Source organism: Protopterus annectens, chromosome 1.part1 (genome assembly GCF_019279795.1).
Source record: "Protopterus annectens isolate FY-2018-M chromosome 1.part1, PAN1.0, whole genome shotgun sequence".
Taxonomy (NCBI): Eukaryota; Metazoa; Chordata; order Ceratodontiformes; family Protopteridae; genus Protopterus; species Protopterus annectens.
In genome coordinates, this window is record NC_056726.1 from 1,310,440,689 (window position 1) to 1,310,462,075 (window position 21,387).

A 21,387-nucleotide genomic window follows, 5' to 3' on the forward strand; every position below is an offset into this window, starting at 1 on the left:
TATATCACATTATCAGTCACAGTTCTGCACACTGTTTCACGGATGGTGACTTTTCCACCACAATGAGTATAGTATATATATATCACATTATCAGTCACAGTTCTGCATACTGTATCACTGGTGGTGTTTCTTGCACCAAAATGAGTGTAGTATATATCACATTATCCGTCACAGTTCTGCATACTTTATCAGTGGTGGTGTCTCTTCCACCACAATGAATGTAGTATGTATCTCATTATCAGTCACAGTTCTGCATACTGTATCACTGGGGGTGTCTCTGCCATCTCCATTAGTGTACTGTATATCACATTTTTAGTCACACTTCTGCATACTGTATCACTGGTGGTGTCTTTTCCTCCACAGTAAGTGTAGTATATATCACATTATCAATCACAGTTCTGCATACTGCATCACTGGTGGTGTCTCTTGCACCACAATAAGTGTAGTATATATCACATTATCAGTCACAGTTCTGCATACTGTATCACTGGTGTTGTCTCTTCCACCGCAATGAGTGTAGTATATATCACTTTATCAGACACAGTTCTGCATACAGTATCACTGGTGGTGTCTCTGCCATCTCCATTAGTGTAGTATATATTACATTATCAGTCAGGGTTCTGCATACTGTATCACTGGTGGTGTCTCTTCCACCACAATGAGTTGGTGTCTCTTCCACCACAATGAGTGTAGTACATGTTACATTATCAGTCACAGTTCTGCATACTGTATCACTGGTATTGTCTCTGCCTTCTCCATTAGTGTAGTGTATATCACATTGTCAGTGACAGTTCTGTATACTGTATCGCTGGTGGTGTCTCTTCCACCACAATGAGTGTAGTATATATCACATTAACAGTCACAGTTCTGCATACTGTATCACTGGTGGTGTCTCTTCCACCACAATGAGTGTAGCGTATATCACATTATCAGTCACAGTCCGGCATATTGTATTACTTGTGGTGTCTCTTGCACCACCATGAGTGTAGTATATATCACATTATCAGTCACAGTTCTGCATACCCTACCACCGGTGGTGTCTCTTGCAGCACAGTTAGTGTAGTATATATCACATTATCAGTCACAGTTCTGCATACTGTATCACTGGTGGCATCTCTTGCAGCAGAATGAGTGCAGTATATATCATATTATCAGTCACACTTCTGCATACTGTATCACTGGTGGTGTCTTTTCCCCCACAATGAATGTAGTAGGTATCACATTATCAGTCACAGGTCTGTATACTGTATCACTGGTGGTGTCTCTGCCATCTCCATTAGTGTAGTATATATTACATTATCAGTCACAGTTCTGCATACTGTACCACTGGTGGTGGCTCTTCCACCACATTGAGTGTAGAATATATCACATTATCAGTCACAGTTCTGCATACTGCATCACTGGTGGGTCTCTTCCACCACAATGAGTGTAGTATATATCACACTATTAGTCACAGTTCTGCATACTGTATCACTGGTGGTGTCTCTGCCATCTCCATTAGTGCAGGAAATATCACATTATCAGTCACAGATCTGTATACTCTACCACTCGTGGTGTCTTTTCCACTACAATGAGTGTAGTATATATCACATTATTAGTCACCGTTCTGCATACTGTATAACTGGTGGTGTCTCTTCCACTACAATGAGTGTAGTATATATCACATAATCAGTCCCAGTTCTGCATACTGTATCACTGGTGGTGTCTCTGCCATCTCCATTAGTGTAGTATATATTACATTATCAGTCACAGTTCTGCATACTGTACCACTGGTGGTGTGCTTTCCACCACAATGAGTGTAGTATATATCACATTGTCAGTCACAGTTCTGCATACTGTATCACTGGTGGTGTCTCTTCCACCACAATGAGTGTAGTGTATATCACATTATCAGTCACAGTTCTGGATACTGTATCACTGGTGGTGTCTCTTCCACCACAATGAGTGTAGTATATATCACATTATCAGTCAAGGTTCTGCATACTGTATCACTGGTGGTGTCTCTTCCACCACAATGGGTGTAGTACATAGCACATTATCAGTCAGGGTTCTGCATACTGTATCAAAGGTGGTATCTCTTCCACCACAATGAGTATAGGATATATCAAATTATCAGTCACAGTTCTGCATACTTTATCACCGGTGGTGTCTCTTCCACCACAATGAGTGTAGTACATGTTACATTATCAGTCACAGTTCAGCATACTGTATCACTGGTGTTGTCTCTGCCTTCTCCATTAGTGTAGTATATATCACATTGTCAGTCACAGTTCTGCATACTGTATCACTGGTAGTGTCTCTTCCACCACAATGACTGTAGTATATATCACATTACCAGTCACAGCTCTGCATACTGTATCACTGGTGGTGTCTCTTCCACCACAATGAGTGTAGTATATATCACGTTATCCGTCACAGTCCTGCATATTGTATTACTAGTGTTGTCTCTTGCACCACAATGAGTGTAGTATATATCACATTATCAGTCACAGTTCTGCATACTGTACCACTGGTGGTGTCTCTTGCAGCACAATGAGTGTAGTGTATATCACATTATCAGTCACAGTTCGGCATACTGTATCACTGGTGGTGTCTCTTCCACCACAATTAGTGTAGTATATATCAAATTATCAGTCACAGTTCTGCATGCTGTATCACTGGTTGTGTCTCTTCCACCACAATGAGTGTAGTACATATTGCATTATCAGTCACATTTCTGCATACTGTATCACTGGTGGTGTCTCTTCCACCACAATGTGTAGTATATTTCACATTATCAGTCACAGTTCTGCATACTGTATCTCTGGTGGTGTCACTTCCACCACAATGAGTGTAGTAAATATCACATTATCAGTCAGAATTCTGCATACTGTATCACTGATGGTGTGTCTTCCGCCACAATGAGTGTAGTATATATGACATTATCAGTCACAGATCTGCATACTGTATCACTGGTGGTGTCCCTGCCATCTCTGTTAGTGTAGTATATATCACATTATCAGTGACAGTTCTGCATACTGTATCACTGGTGGTGTCTCTTGCAGCACAATGAGTGTAGTATATATCACATTATCCGTCACAGTTCTGCATACTTTATCAGTGGTGGTGTCTCTTCCACCACAATGAATGTAGTATATATCTCATTATCAGTCACAGTTCTGCATACTGTATCTCTGTTGGTGTCTCTGCCATCTCCATTAGTGTACTATACATCACATTTTTAGTAACAGTTCTGCATACTGTATCACTGGTGGTGTCTCTGCCATCTCTGTTAGCGTAGTATATATCACATTATCAGTGACAGTTCTGCATACTGTATCACTGGTGGTGTCTCTTGCAGCACAATGAGTGTAGTATATATCACGTTATCCGTCACAGTTCTGCATACTTTATCAGTGGTGGTATCTCTTCCATCACAATGAGTATAGGATATATCAAATTATCAGTCACAGTTCTGCATACTTTATCACCGGTGGTGTCTCTTCCACCACAATGAGTGTAGTACATGTTACATTATCAGTCACAGTTCAGCATACTGTATCACTGGTGTTGTCTCTGCCTTCTCCATTAGTGTAGTATATATCACATTGTCAGTCACAGTTCTGCATACTGTATCACTGGTGGTGTCTCTTCCCCCACAATGACTGTAGTATATATCACATTACCAGTCACAGCTCTGCATACTGTATCACTGGTGGTGTCTCTTCCACCACAATGAGTGTGGTATATATCAAATTATCAGTCTCAGTTCTGCATGCTGTATCACTAGTTGTGTCTCTTCCACCACAATGAGTGTAGTACATGTTGCATTATTAGTCACAGTTCTGCATACTGTATCACTGGTGGTGTCTCTTCCACCACAATGTGTAGTATATTTCGCATTATCAGTCACAGTTCTGCATACTGTATCTCTGGTGGTGTCACTTCCACCACAATGAGTGTAGTAAATATCACATTATCAGTCACAATTCTGCATACTGTATCACTGATGGTGTGTCTTCCACCACAATGAGTGTAGTATATATGACATTATCAGTCACAGATCTGCATACTGTATCACTGGTGGTGTCTCTGCCATCTCTGTTAGTGTAGTATATATAACATTATCAGTCACAGTTCTGCATAATGTAACACTGGTGGTGTCTCTTCCACCACAATGAGTGTAGTATATATCACATTATCAGTCACAGTTCTGCAACTGTATCACTGGTGGTGTCTCTTCCACCACAATGAGTATTGTATATATCACATTATCAGTCACAGTTCTGCGTACTGTATCACTGATGGTGTCTCTGCCATCTCCATTAGTGTAGTATATATCACATTATCAGTCACAGTTCTGCATACTGTACCACTGGTGGTGTCTTTTCCACTACAATGAGTGTAGTATATATCACATTATCTGTTACAGTTCTGCATGCTGTATCACTGGTGGTGTCTCTGCCATCTCCATTAGTGTAGTATATATTACATTATCAGTCACAGTTCTGCATACTGTTCCACTGGTGGTGACTCTTCCACCACAATGAGTGTAGAATATATCACATAATCAGTCACAGTTCTGCAGACTGCATCACTGGTGGCGTCTCTTCCACCACAGTGAGCATAGTATATGTCACATTATCAGTCACAGTTCTGCATACTGTATCACTAGTGGTGTCTCTGACATCTCCATTAGTGCAGTATATATCACATTATATGTCACAGTACTGCATACTGTACCACTGGTGGTGTCTTTTCCAGTACAATGAGTGTACTATATATGACATTATCAGTCACTGTTCTGCATACTGTATCACTGGTGATGTCTCTTCCACTACAATGAGTGTAGCATATATCATATTATCAGTCCCAGTTCTGCATACTGTATCACTGGTCACTGGTGGTGTCTCTGCCATATCCATTAGTGTAGTATATATTACATTATCAGTCACAGTTCTGCATACTGTTCCACTGGTGGTGTCTCTTCCACCACAATGAGTGTAGAATATATCACATTATCAGACACAGTTCTGCATATTGCATCACTGGTGGTGTCTCTTCCACCACAATGAGTGTAGTATATATAACATTATCAGTCACAGTTCCTCATACTGTATCACTGGTGGTGATTCTGCTATCTCCATTAGTGCAGTATATATCACATTATCAGTCACAGCTCTGCATACTGTATCACTAGTGGTGTCTCTGCCATCTTCACTAGTGTAGAATATGTCACATTGTCAGTCACAGTTCTGCATACTGTATCAATGGTGGTGTCTCTTCTACCACAATGAATGTAGTATATATCACATTATTATTCATACTTCTGCATACTGTATCACTGGCGGTGTCTCTTCCACAACAATGAGTGTAGTATATATCACATTATCAGTCACAGTTCTGCATACTGTATCACTGGTGATGCCTCTGCTATCTCCATTAGTTTAGTATATATTAAATTATTAGTCACAGTTGTGCATACTGTACGACTGGTGGTATCTCTTCCACCACAATGAGTGTAGAATATATCACATTATCAGTCACAGTTCTGCATACCTCATCACTGGTGGTGTCTCTTCACCACAATGTGTGTAGTACATGTTACATTATCAGTCACAGTTCTGCATACTGCATCACTGGTGGTGTCTCTTCAACCTCAATGAGTGTAGTATATATCACATTATGAGTCACAGTTCTGCATACTGTATCACTGTTGGTGTCTCTGCTATGTTCAATGGTGTAGAATATATCACATTATCAGTCACAGTTCTGCGTACTGTATCACTGGTGGTGTCTCTTCTACCACAATGAGTGTAGTATATATGACATTATCAGTCACAGTTCTGCATACTGTATCACTGGTGGTGTCTCTTGCACCACTATGAGTGTAGTATATATCACATTATCAGTCACAGTTCTGCACACTGTACCAATGGTCGTGTCTCTTGCAGCACGAGTGTTGTATATATTACATTATCAGTCACAGTTCTGCATACTGTATCACTGGTGGTGTCTGTTCTATCACAATGAGTGTAGTATATATCACATTATCAGTCACAGTTCTGAATACTGTATCATTGGTGGTGTCTCTTCCATCACAATGAGTGTAGTAAATGTTACCTTATCAGTCACAGTTCTGCATACTCTATCACTGTGGGTGTCTCTTCCACCACAATGAGTGTAGTATATATCACATTATGAGTCACAGTTCTGCATACTGTATCACTGGTGGTGTCTCTTCCACCACAATGAGTGTAGTATATATCACAGCATCAGTCACAGTCCTGCATACTGTATCACTGGTGGTGTCTCTTGCACCACAATGAGTGTAGTATATATCACATTATCAGTCACAGTTCTGCATAATGTACCACTGGTGGTATCTTTTGCAGCACAATGAGTGTAGTGTATATATCACATTATCAGTCACAGTTCTGCATAATGTATCACTGGTGGTGTGTCTTCCACCACAATGAGTGTAGTTTATATCACATAATCAGTCACAGTTCTGCATACTGTATCACTGGTGGTGTCTCTTCCCCCACAATGAGTGTAGTACATGTTATCTTATCAATCACAGTTCTGCCTACTGAATCACTCGTTGTGTCTCTTGCACCACAATTAGCGTAATATATATCACATAATCAGTCACAGTTCTGCATACTGTATCACTGGTGGTGTCTCTTCCACTACAATGAGTGTAGTATATATCACATTATCAGTCACATTCCTGCATACTGTATCATTGGTGGTGTCTCTTGCACCAAAAATTAGTTTAGTACATATCACATTATCAGTCACAGTTCTGCATAATCTTACCACTGGTGGTGTCTCTTGCAGCACACTGAGTGTTGTATATATCACATTATCAGTCACAGTTCTGCATACTGTATCACTGGTGGTGTCTCTTCCAACGCAATTAGTGTAGTACATGTTACATTATCAGTTACAGTTCTGCATACTGTATCACTGGTGGTGTCTCTTCAACCACAGTATGTGTAGTATATATCACATTATGAGTCACAGTTCTGCATTCTGTCTCACAGTTGGTGTCTCTGCCATCTTCAATAGTGTAGAATATATCACATTGTCAGTCACTGTTCTGCATACTGTATCACTGGTGGTGTCTCTTGCACCACTATGAGTGCAGTATATATCACATTATCAGTCATAGTTCTGCATACTGTACCACTGGTGGTGTCTCTTGCAACACTATGAGTGTTGTATATATTACATTATCAGTCACAGTTCTGCATACTGTATCACTGGTGGTGTCTCTTCTACCACAATGAGTGTAGTATATATCACATTATTAGTCACAGTTCTGCATACTGTATCACTGGTGGTGTCTCTTCCACCACAATGAGTGTAGTACATGTTACCTTATCAGTCACAGTTCTGCATACTGTATCACTGGTGTTGTCTCTTCCACCACAATGAGTGTAGTATATATCACAGTATCAGTCACAATCCTGCATACTGTATCACTGGTGGTGTCTCTTGCACCACAATGAGTGTAGTATATATCACATTATCAGTCACAGTTCTGCATAATGTACCACTGGTGGTATCTTTTTCAGCACAATGAGTGCAGTATGTATCACATTATCAGTCACAGTTCTGCATACTGTATCACTGGTGATGTGTCTTCCCCCACAATGAGTGTAGTATATATTGCATAATCAGTCACAGTTCTGCATACTGTATCACTGGTGGTGTCTCTTCCACCACAATGAGTGCAGTACATGTTACCTTATCAATCACAGTTCTGCCTACTGTATCAATGTTGGTGTCTCTGCCATCTTCAATAGTGTAGAATATATCACGTTGTCAGTCAGTGTTCTGCATACTGTATCACTGGTGGTGTCTCTTCTACCACAATGAGTGTAATATATATCACATTATCAGTCACAGTTCTGCATACTGTATCACTGGTGGTGTTTCTTCCACCACAATGAGTGTAGTACATGTTACCTTATCAGTCACAGTTCAGCATACTGTATTACTGGAGGTGTCTCTTCCACCACAATGAGTGTAGTATATATCACATTATGAGTCACAGTTTTGCATACTGTGTCACTGGTGGTGTCTCTTCCACCACAATGAGTGTAGTATATATCACATTATCAGTCACAGTTCGGCATAAACGCACAGTGTCCACTGCATACAATGTTCACTGGTGATGTCTCTTACACCACAATGAGTATAGTATATATCACATTATCAGAATTCTGCTTACTGTATCACTGGTGGTGTCTCTTCCACCACAATGAGTGCAGTACATGCTACCTTATTTGTCACAGTTCTGCATACTGTATCACTGGTGGTGTCTCTTCCACCACAATGAGTGTAGTATATATCACATTATGAGTCGCAGTTCTGCATACTGTATCACTGTTGGTGTTTCTGCCATCTTCAATAGTGTAGAATATATCATGTTGTCAGTCACAGTTCTGCATGCTGTGTCACTGGTTTTGTCTCTTCCACCACAATGAGTGTAGTACATGTTAGATTATCAGTCACAGTTCTGCATACTGTATCCCTGGTGGTGTCTCTTCCACCACAATGTGTAGTATATATCACATTATCAGACACAGTTCTGCATACTGTATCTCTAATGGTGTCACTTCAACCACAATGAGTGTAGTATATATCACATTATCAGTCACAATTCTGCATACTGTATCACGGATGGTGTCTCTTCCACCACAATGAGTGTAGTATATATCACATTATCGGTCACAGTTCTGCATACTGTATCTCTGGTGGTGTCTCTTGCAGCACAATGAGTGTAGTATATATCACATTATCAGTCACAGTTCTGCACACTGTATCACTGGTCCTGTCTCTTCCACCACAATGAATGTAGTATGTATCACATTATCAGTCACAGTTCTGCACACTGTATCACTGGTGGTGTCTCTGCCATCTCCATTATTCTAGGATATATTACATTATCATTCACAGTTCTACATAATGTACCACTGGTGGTGTCTCTTCCACCACAATGAGTGTAGTATATATCACATTATCAGTCACAGTTCTGCATACTGTATCAGTGGTGGTGTCTCTGCCATCTCCATTAGTGTAGTATATATTACATTATCAGTCACAGTTCTGCATACTGTACCACTGGTGGTGTCTTTTCCACTACAATGAGTCAATGAGTGTAGTATATATCACATTATCGGTCACCGTTCTGCATACTGTGTGACTGGTGGTGTCTCTTCCACTACAATGAGTGTAGTATATATCACATTATCAGTCCCCGTTCTGCATACTGTATCTCTGGTCACTGGTGGTGTCTCTGTCATCTCCATTGGTGTAGTATATTTTACATTATCAGTCACAGTTCTGCATACTGTCCCACTGGTGGTGTCTCTTCCACCACAATGAGTGTAGAATATATCACATTATCAGTCACAGATGTGCATACTGCATCACTGGTGGTGTCTCTTCCACCACAATGAGTGTAGTATATATCACATTATCGGTCACAGTTCTGCATACTGTATCACTGGTGGTGTCTCTGCCATCTTCATTAGTGTAGAATGTATCACATTGTCAGTCACAGTTCTGCGTACTGTATCAATGGTGGTGTCTCTTTTACCACAATGAATGTAGTATATATCACATTATCAGTCACAGTTCTGCATACTGTATCACTGGTGGTGTCTCTTCCACCACAATGAGTGTAGTATATATCACATTATCAGTCACACTCCTACATACTGTATCACTGATGGTGTCTCTTCCACCACAGTGAGTGTAGTATATATCACTTTATCAGTCAAAGTTCTGCATACTGTATTACTGTAGTTGTCTCTTCCACCACAATGAGTGTAGTATATATCACATTATCAGTCATAGTTCTGCATACTGTATCACTGATGGTGTCTCTTCCACCACAATGAGTGTAGTGCATATCAGATTATCAGTTAGAGTTCTGCATACTATATCACTGGTTGTGTCTCTGCCATCTCCATTAGTGTAGTATATATCACATTACCAGTCACAGGTCTGCATACTGTATCACTGGTGGTGTCTATTCCACCACAATACGTGTAGCACATATCACATTTTCAGTCACAGTTCTGCATACTGTATTACTAGTGGTGTCTCTTGCACTACAATGATTGTAGAATATCTCACATTAAAAGTCACAGTTCTGCATACTGTACCACTGGTGTTGCCTCTTGCCGCACAATGAGTGTAATATATATCACATTATTAGTCACCGTTCTGCATACTGTATCACTAGTGGTGTCTCTTCTGCCACAATGAGTGTAGTATATATCAAACTATAAGTCACAGTTCTGCATGCTGTATCACTGGATGGTGTCTCTTCCACCACAATGAGTGTAGTATATATCACATTATCAGTCACAGTTCTGCATACTGTATCACTGGTGGTGTCTCTTGCAGCACAATGAGTGTAGTATATATCACATTATCCGTCACAGTTCTGCATACTTTATCAGTGGTGGTGTCTCTTCCACCACAATGAATATAGTATGCATCTCATTATCATTCACAGTTCTGCATACTGTATCTCTGGTGGTGTATCTGCCATCTCCATTAGTGTACTATACATCACATTGTTGGCAACAGGTCTGCATACTGTATCAATGGTGGTGTCTCTTTTACCACAATGAGTGTAGTATATATCACATTATCAGTCACAGTTCTGCATACTGTATCACTGGCTATGTCTCTTCCACCACAATGAGAGTAGTATATATCACATTATCAGTCACAGTCCTGCATACTGTATCACTGGTGGTGTCTCTTCCACCACAATGTGTAGTATATATCACATTATCAGTCACAGTTCTGCATACTGTATCACTAATGGTGTCTCTTCCACCACAATGAGTGTAGTATATATCACATTATCAGTCACAGTTCTGCATACTGTATCACTGGTGGTGTCTCTTCCACCACAATGAGTGTAGTATATATCACATTATCAGTCACAGTTCTGCATACTGTATCACTGGTGGCATCTCTTGCAGCAGAATGAGTGCAGTATATATCATATTATCAGTCACAGTTCTGCATACTGTATCACTGGTGGTGTCTCTTCCCCCACAATGAATGTAGTAGGTATCACATTATCAGTCACAGTTCTGCATAATGTACCACTGGTGGTGCCGTTTGCACCACAATGAGTGTAGTATATATCACATTATCAGTCACAGTTCTGCATACTGTATCACTGGTGGTGTCTCTCCTACCACAATGAGTGTAGTATATATCACATTATCAGTCAAAGTTCTGCATACTGTATCACTGGTGGTGTCTCTTCCACCACAATGAGTGTAGTATATATCACATTATCAGTCACAGTTCTGCATACTTTATCACTGGTGATGTCTATTCCACTACAATGAGTGTAGTATATATCACATTAACAGTCACAGTTCTGCATACTGTATCACTGGTTGTGTCTCTTCCATGAAAATTAGTGTAGTATATATCACATTATCAGTCACATATCTGCATACTGTATCACTGGTGGTGTCTCTTCCACCACAATGAGTGTAGTATATATCACATTATCAGTCACAGTTCTGCATACTGTATCACTGGTGGTGTCTCTTCCACCACAATGAGTGTAGTATATATCACATTATCAGTCACAGTTCTGCATACTGTATCACTGGTGGTGTCTCTTCCACCACAATGAGTGTAGTATATATCACATTATCAGTCACAGTTCTGCATACTGTATCACTGGTGGTGTCTCTTCCACCACAATGAGTGTAGTATATATCACATTATCAGTCACAGTTCTGCATACTGTATCACTGGTGGTGTCTCTTCCACCACAATGAGTGTAGTATATATCACATTATCAGTCACAGTTCTGCATACTGTATCACTGGTGGTGTCTCTTCCACCACAATGAGTGTAGTATATATCACATTATCAGTCACAGTTCTGCATACTGTATCACTGATGGAGTCTCGTCCACCACAATGAATGTAGTATATATAACATTATCAGTCACAGATCTGCACACTGTATCACTGGTGGTGTCTCTTCCACCACAATGAGTGTAATATATATCACATTATCAGTCACAATTCTGCATACTGTATCACTGGTGGTGTCTCTTCCACCACAATGAGTGTAGTATATATCACATTATCAGTCACAGTCCTGCATACTGTATCACTGGTGGTGTCTCTTCCACCACAATGTGTAGTATATATCACATTATCAGTCACAGTTCTGCATACTGTATCACTGGTGGTGTCTCTTCCACCACAATGAGTGTAGTATATATCACATTATCAGTCACAGTTCTGCATACTGTATCACTGGTGGTGTCTCTTCCACCACAATGAGTGTAGTATATATCACATTATCAGTCACAGTTCTGCATACTGTATCACTGGTGGTGTCTCTTCCACCACAATGAGTGTAGTATATATCACATTATCAGTCACAGTTCTGCATACTGTATCACTGGTGGTGTCTCTTCCACAATGAGTGTAGTATATATCACATTATCAGTCACAGTTCTGCATACTGTATCACTGGTGGTGTCTCTTCCACCACAATGAGTGTAGTATATATCACATTATCAGTCACAGTTCTGCATACTGTATCACTGGTGGTGTCTCTTCCACCACAATGAGTGTAGTATATATCACATTATCAGTCACAGTTCTGCATACTGTATCACTGGTGGTGTCTCTTCCACCACAATGAGTGTAGTATATATCACATTATCAGTCACAGTTCTGCATACTGTATCACTGGTGGTGTCTCTTCCACCACAATGAGTCAGTCACAGTTCTGCATACTGTATCACTGATGGTTTCTCTTCTACCAGAATGAGTGTATTATATATCACATTATAAGTCATAGTCCTGCATACTGTATCACTGGTGGTGTCTCTTGCACCACAATGAGTGTAGCATATATCAAGTTATCAGTCACAGTTCTGCGTGCTGTATCACTGGTTGTGTCTCTTCCTCCACTATGAGAGTAGTACATGTTACATTATTAGTCACAGTTCTGCATACTGTATCACTGGTGGTGTCTCTTCCATCACAATGTGTAGTATATATCACATTATCAGTCACAGTTCTGCATAATGTACCACTGGTGGTGCCGTTTGCACCACAATGAGTGTAGTATATATATCACATTATCAGTCACAGTTCTGCACACTGTATCACTGGTGGTGTCTTTTCCAGCACAATGAGTGTTGTATATATCACATTATCAGTCACAATTCTGCATACTTTATCACTGGTGGTGTCTTTTCCACCACAATGAGTGTTGTATATATCACATTATCAGTCACAATTCTGCATACTTTATCACTGGTGGTGTCTCTTGCACCACAATGAGTGTAGTATATATCACATTATCAGTCACAGTTCTGCATACTGTACCACTGATGGTGTATTTTCCACTACAATGAGTGCAGTATTTATCACATTATCAGTCACAGTTCTGCATACTGTATCACTGGTGGTGTCTCTGCCATCTCCATTAGTGTAGTATATATTACATTATCAGTCACAGTTTTGTATACTGCACCATTGGTGGTGGCTCTTCCACCACAATGAGTGTTGTATATATCACATTATCAGTCACAATTCTGCATACTTTATCACTGGTGGTGTCTCTTGCACCATAATGAGTGTAGTATATATCACATTATTACTCACAGTTCTACATACTGTATCACTGGTGGTGTCTCTGCCATCTCCATTAGTGCAGTATATATCACATTATCAGTCACAGATCTGCATACTCTACCACTGGTGGTGTCTTTTCCACTACAATGAGTGTAGTATATATATCACATTATCAGTCACCATTCTGCATACTGTATAACTGGTGTTGTCTCTTCCACTACAATGAGTGTAGTATATATCACATAATCAGTCCCAGTTCTGCATTCTGTATCACTGGTGGTGTCTCTGCCATCTCCATTAGTGTAGTATATATTACATTATCAGTCACAGTTCTGCATACTGTACCACTGGTGGCGTGCTTTCCTCCACAATGAGTGTAGTATATATCACATTGTCAGTCCCAGTTCTGCATACTGTATGACTGGTGGTGTCTCTTCCACCACAATGAGTGTAGTATATATCACATTATCAGTCACAGTTCTGGATACTGTATCACTGGTGGTGTCTCTTCCACCACAATGAGTGTAGCATATATCACATTATCAGTCAAGGTTCTGCATACTGTATCACTGGTGGTGTCTCTTCCACCACAATGGGTGTAGTACATACCATATTATCAGTCACAGTTCTGCATATTGTATCACTGGTTGTGTCTCTTCCACCACAATGAGTGTAGTATATATCATATTATCAGTTAGGGTTCTGTATACTGTATCACTGGTGGTATCTCTTCCACCACAATGAGTATAGAATATATCAAATTATCAGTCACAGTTCTGCATACTTTATCACCGGCGGTGTCTCTTCCACCACAATGAGTGTAGTACATGTTACATTATCAGTCACAGTTGAGCATACTGTATCACTGGTGTTGTCTCTGCCTTCTCCATTAGTGTAGTATATATCACATTGTCAGTCACAGTTCTGCATACTGTAACACTGGTGGTGTCTCTTCCACCACAATGACTGTAGTATAAATCACATTACCAGTCACAGCTCTCCATACTGTAACACTGGTGGTGTCTCTTGCAGCACAATGAGTGTAGAGTATATCACATTATCAGTCACAGTTCTGCATAGTGTATCACTGGTGGTATCTCTTCCACCACAATTAGTGTAGTATATATCAAATTATCAGTCACAGTTCTGCATGCTGTATCACTGGTTGTGTCTCTTCCACCACAATGAGTGTAGTACATGTTACATTATCAGTCACAGTTCTGCATACTGTAGCACTGGTGGTGTCTCTTCCACCACAATGTGTAGTATATTTCACATTATCAGTCACAGTTCTGCATACTGTATCTCTGGTGGTGTCACTTCCACCACAATGAGTGTAGTAAATATCACATTATCAGTCACAATTCTGCATACTGTATCACGGATGGTGTCTCTTCCACCAGAATGAGTTTAGTATATATGACATTATCAGTCACAGATCTGCATACAGTATCACTATTGGTGTCTCTGCCATCTCCTTTAGTGTAGTATATATAACATTATCAGTCACAGTTCTGCATAATGTAACACTGGTGCTGTCTCTTCCACCACAATGAGTGTAGTATATATCACATTATCAGTCACATTTCTGCATACTGTATCACTGGTGGTGTCTCTTCCACCACAATGAGTGTTGTATACATCGCATTATCAGTCACAGTTCTGCATTCTGTATCACTGCTGGTGTCTCTGCCATCTCCATTAGTGTAGTATATATCACATTATCAGTCACAGTTCTGCATACTGTACCATTGGTAGTGTCTTTTCCACTACAATGAGTGTAGTATATATCACATTATCTGTCACAGTTCTGCATGCTGTATCACTGGTGGTGTCTCTGCCATCTCCATTAGTGTAGTATATATTACATTATATGTCACAGTTCTGCATACTGTACCACTGGTGGTGTCTTTTCCACTACAATGAGTGTAGTATTTATCACATTATCAGTCACCGTTCTGCATACTGTATCACTGGTGATGTCTCCTCCACTACAATGACAGTAGCATATATCACATTATCAGTCCCAGTTCTGCATACTGTATCACTGGTCACTGGTGGTGTCTCTGCCATATCCATTAGTGTAGTATATATTACATTATCAGTCACAGTTCTGCATACTGTTCCACTGGTGGTGTCTCTTCCACCTCAATGAGTGTAGAATATATCACATTATCAGTCACAGTTCTGCATATTGCATCACTGGTGGTGTCTCTTCCACCACAATGAGTGTAGTATATATAAGATTATCAGTCACAGTTCCTCATACTGTATCACTGGTGGTGTCTCTGCTATCTCTATTAGTGCAGTATATATCACATTATCAGTCACAGCTCTGCATACTGTATTACTAGTGGTGTCTCTGCCATCTTCACTAGTGTAGAATATGTCACATTGTCAGTCACAATTCTGCATACTCTATCAATGGTGGTGTCACTTCTACCACAATGAGTGTAGTATATATCACATTATTAGTCACAGTTCTGCATACTGTATCACTGGCTGTGTCTCTTCCACACCAATGAGTGTAGTATATATCACATTATCAGTCACAGTTGTGCATACTGTATCACTGGTGGTGTCTCTGCTATCTACATTAGTTTAGTATATATTAAATTATTAGTCACAGTTGTGCATACTGTACCACTGGTGGTATCTCTTCCACCACAATGAGGGTAGAATATATCACATTATCAGTCACAGTTCTGCATACTGCATCACTGGTGGTGTCTCTTCACCACAATGAGTGTAGTACATGTTACATTATCAGTCACAGTTCTGCATACTGTATCACTGGTGGTGTCTCTTCAACCTCAATGAGTGTAGCATATATCACATTATGAGTCACAGTTCTGCATACTGTATCACTGTTGGTGTCTCTGCTATGTTCAATGGTGTAGAATATATCACATTATCAGTGACAGTTCTGCATACTGTATCACTGTTGGTGTATCTTCTACCACAATGAGTGTAGTATATATGACATTATCAGTCACATTTCTGCATAATGTATCACTGGTGGTGTCAATTGCACCACTATGAGTGTAGAATATATCACATTATCAGTCACAGTTCTGCATACTGTACCAATGGTGGTGTCTCTTGCAGCACGAGTGTTGTATATATTACATTATCAGTCACAGTTCTGCATACTGTATCACTGCTGGTGTCTCTTCTACCACATTGAGTGTAGTATATATCACATTATCAGTCACAGTTCTGAATACTGTATCACTGGTGGTGTCTCTTCCATCACAATGAGTGTAGTAAATGTTACCTTATCAGTCAAAGTTCTGCATACTGTATCACTGGGGGTGTCTCTTCCACCACAATGAGTGTAGTATATATCACATTATGAGTCACAGTTCTGCATACTGTATCACTGGTGCTGTCTCTTCCACCACAATGAGTGTAGTATATATCACAGTATCAGTCATAGTCCTGCATACTGTATCACTGGTGGTGTCTCTTGAACCACAATGAGTGTAGTATATATCACATTATCAGTCATAGTTCTGCATAATGTACCACTGGTGGTATCTTTTGCAGCACAATGAGTGTAGTATATATCGCATTATCAGTCACAGTTCTGCATACTGTGTCACTGGTGGTGTGTCTTCCTCCACAATGAGTGTAGTATATATCACATAATCAGTCACAGTTCTGCATACTGTATCACTGGTGGTGTCTCTTCCACCACAATGAGTGTAGTACATGTTACCTTATCAATCACAATTCTGCCTACTGAATCACTCGTGGTGTCTCTTCCACCAGAATTAGTGTAGTATATATCACATAATCAGTCACAGTTCTGCATACTGTATCACTGGTGGTGTCTCTTCCACCACAATGAGTGTAGTATATATCACATTATCAGTCACATTCCTGCATACTGTATCACTGCTGATGTATCTTGCATCAAAATGAGTGTAGTACATATCACATTATCAGTCACAGTTCTGCATAAACGTACCACTGGTGGTGTCTCTTGCAGCACAATGAGTGTTGTATATATCGCATTATCAGTCACAGTTCATCATACTGTATCACTGGTGGTGTCTCTTCCATCACAATGAGTGTAGTATATATCACATTATCAGTCAGAGTTCTGCATACTGTATCACTGGTGGTGTCTCTTCCACCACAATGAGTATAGTACATGTTACATTATCAGTTACAGTTCTGCATACTGTATCACTGGTGGTGTCTCTTCAACCACAGTGAGTGTAGTGTATATCACATTATGAGTCACAGTTCTGCATACTGTATCACTGTTGGTGTCTCTGCCATCTTCAATAGTGTAGAATATATCACATTGTCAGTCACAGTTCTGCGTACTGTATCACTGATGGTGTCTCATGCACCACTATGAGTGTAGTATATATCACATTATCAGTCACAGTTCTGCATACTGTACCACTGGTGGTGTCTCTTTCAGCACCATGAGTGTTGTATATATTACATTATCAGTCAAAGTTCTGCATACTGTATCACTGATGGTGTCTCTTCTACCACAATGAGTGTAGTATATATCACATTATTAGTCACAGTTCTGCATACTGTATCACTGGTGGTGTCTCTTCCACCACAATGAGTGTAGGATATATCACATTGTCAGTCACAGTTCTGCATAATGTACCACTGGTGGTATCTTTTGCAGCACAATGAGTGTAGTGTATATCACATTATCAGTCGCAGTTCTGCATACTGTATGACTGGTGGTGTGTCTTCCCCCACAATGAGTGTAGTATATATCGCATAATCAGTCACAGTTCTGCATACTGTATCACTGGTGGTGTCTCTTCCACCACAATGAGTGCAGTACATGTTACCTTATCAATCACAGTTCTGCCTACTGCATCACTGTTGGTGTCTCTGCCATCTTCAATAGTGTAGAATATATCACGTTGTCAGTCACAGTTCTGCATACTGTATCACTGGTGGTGTCTCTTCTACCACAATGAGTGTAGTATATATCACATTATCAGTCAAAGTTCTGCATACTGTATCACTGGTGGTGTCTCTTGCACCAAAATGAGTGCATTATATATCACATTATCAGTTACAGTTCTGAATACTGTACCACTGGTGGTGTCTCTTGCAGCCCAATGAGTGCTGTATATATTACATTATCAGTCACCGTTCTGCATACTGTATCACTGGTGGTGTCTCTTCTACCACAATGAGTGTAGTATATATCACATTATCAGTCACAGTTCTGCATACTGTATCACTGTGGTGTTTCTTCCACCACAATGAGTGTAGTACATGTTACCTTATCAGTCACAGTTCCGCATACTGTATTACTGGAGGTGTCTCTTCCACCACAATGAGTGTAGTATATATCACATTATCAGTCACAGTTCTGCATTAACGTACCACTGGTGGTGTCTCTTGCAGCACAATGAGTGTTGTTCACTGGTGGTGTTTCTTCCACCACAATGAGTGTAGTATATATCACATTATCAGAGTTCTGCATACTATATCACTGGTGGTGTCTCTTCCAACACAATGAGTGTAGTACATGCTACCTTATTTGTCACAGTTCTGCATACTGTATCACTGGTGGTGTCTCTTCCACCACAATGAGTGTAGTATATATCACATTATGAGTCGCAGTTCTGCATACTGTATCACTGTTGGTGTTTCTGCCATCTTCAATAGTGTAGAATATATCATGTTGTCAGTCACAGTTCTGCATACTGTGCCACTGGTGGTGTCTTTTGCAGCACAATGAGTGTTGTATATAGTACATTATCAGTCACAGTTCTGCATACTGTATCACTGGTGGTGTCTCTTCCACCACAATGAGTGTAGTACATGTTACCTTATCAGTCACAGTTCTGCATACTGTATCACTGGTAGTGTCTCTTGCACCACAATGAGTGTAGTATATATCACATTATGAGTCACAGTTCTGCATACTGTATCACTGGTGGTGTCTCTTCCACCACAATGAGTCAGTATATATCACATTATCAGTCACAGTTCTGCATACTGTATCACTGGTGGTGTCTCTTCCACCACAATGAGTGTAGTATATATCACATTATCAGTCACAGTTTTGCATACTGTAACACTGGTGGTGTCTCTTGCAGCACAATGTGTGTTGTATATATTACATTATCAGTCACAGTTCTGCATACTGTATCACTGGTGGTGTCTCTTCTACCACAATGAGTGTAGTATATATCACATTATCAGTCACAGTTCTGCATGCTGTATCACTGGTGGTGTCTCTTCCACAACAGTAGTGTAGAATATATCATGTTATCAGTCACAGTTTTTCATACTGTATCACTGGTGGTGTCTCTTCCACCACAATGAGTGTAGTATATATCACATTATGAGTCACAGTTCTGCATACTGTATCACTGTTGGTGTTTCTGCCATCTTCAGTAGTGTAGAATATATCATGTTGTCAGTCACAGTTCTGCGTACTGTATCACTGGTGGTGTCTTTCTACCACAATGAGTGTAGTATATATGACATTATCAGTCACAGTTCTGCATACTGTATCACTGGTGGTGTCTCTTGCACCAAAATGAGTGTAGTATATATCACATTATCAGTCACAGTTCTGCATACTGTACCACTGGTGTTGTCTCTTGCAGCACAATGAGTGTTATATATATTACATTATCAGTCACAATTCTGCATACTGTATCACTGGTGGTGTCTCTTCCACCACAATGAGTGTATTACATGTTACCTTATCAGTCTCAGTTCAGCATACTGTATCACTGGAGGTGTCTCTTCCACCAGAATGAGTGTAGTGTATATATCACATTATGAGTCACAGTTCTGCATACTGTGTCACTGGTGGTGTCTCTTCCACCACAATGAGTGTAGTATATATCTCATTATCACAGTTCGGCATACTGTATCACTGGTGCTGTCTCTTGCAGCATGAGTATAGTATATATCACATTATCAGTCACTGTTCCACATAAACGTGCCACTGGTGATGTGTCTTGCAGCACAATGAGTGTTGTTCACTGATGGTGTCTCTTCCACCACAGTGAGTGTAGCATATATCACATTATCAGAGTTCTGCATACTGTATCACTGGTGGTGTCTCTTCCACCACAATGAGTGTAGTACATGTTACCTTATTTGTCATAGTTCTGCATACTGTATCACTGGTGGTGTCTCTTCCACCACAATGAGTGTAGTATATATCACATTATGAGTCGCAGTTCTGCATACTGTATCACTGTTGGTCTTTCTGCCATCTTCAATAGTGTAGAATATATCATGTTGTCAGTCACAGTTCTGCGTACTGTATCACTAGTGGTGTCTCTTCTACCACAATGAATGTAGTATATATGACATTATCAGTCACATTTCTGCATACTGTATCACTGGTGGTGTCTCTGCACCAAAATCAGTGTAGTATATATCACATTATCAGTCACAGTTCTGCATACTGTACCACTGGTGGTGTCTCTTGCAGCACAATGAGTGTTGTATGTATTCCATTGTCAGTCACTGTTCTGCATACTGTATCACTGGTGGTGTCTCTTGCACCACTATGAGTGTAGTATATATCACATTATCAGTCACAGTTCTGCATACTGTATCACTGGTGGTGTCTCTTCCACCACAAGGAGTGTAGTATATATCACATTATGAGTCACAGTTCTGCATACTGTATCACTGGTGGTGTCTCTTCCACCACAATGAGTGTAGTATATATCACAGTATCAGTCACAATCCTGCATACTGTATCACTGGTGGTGTC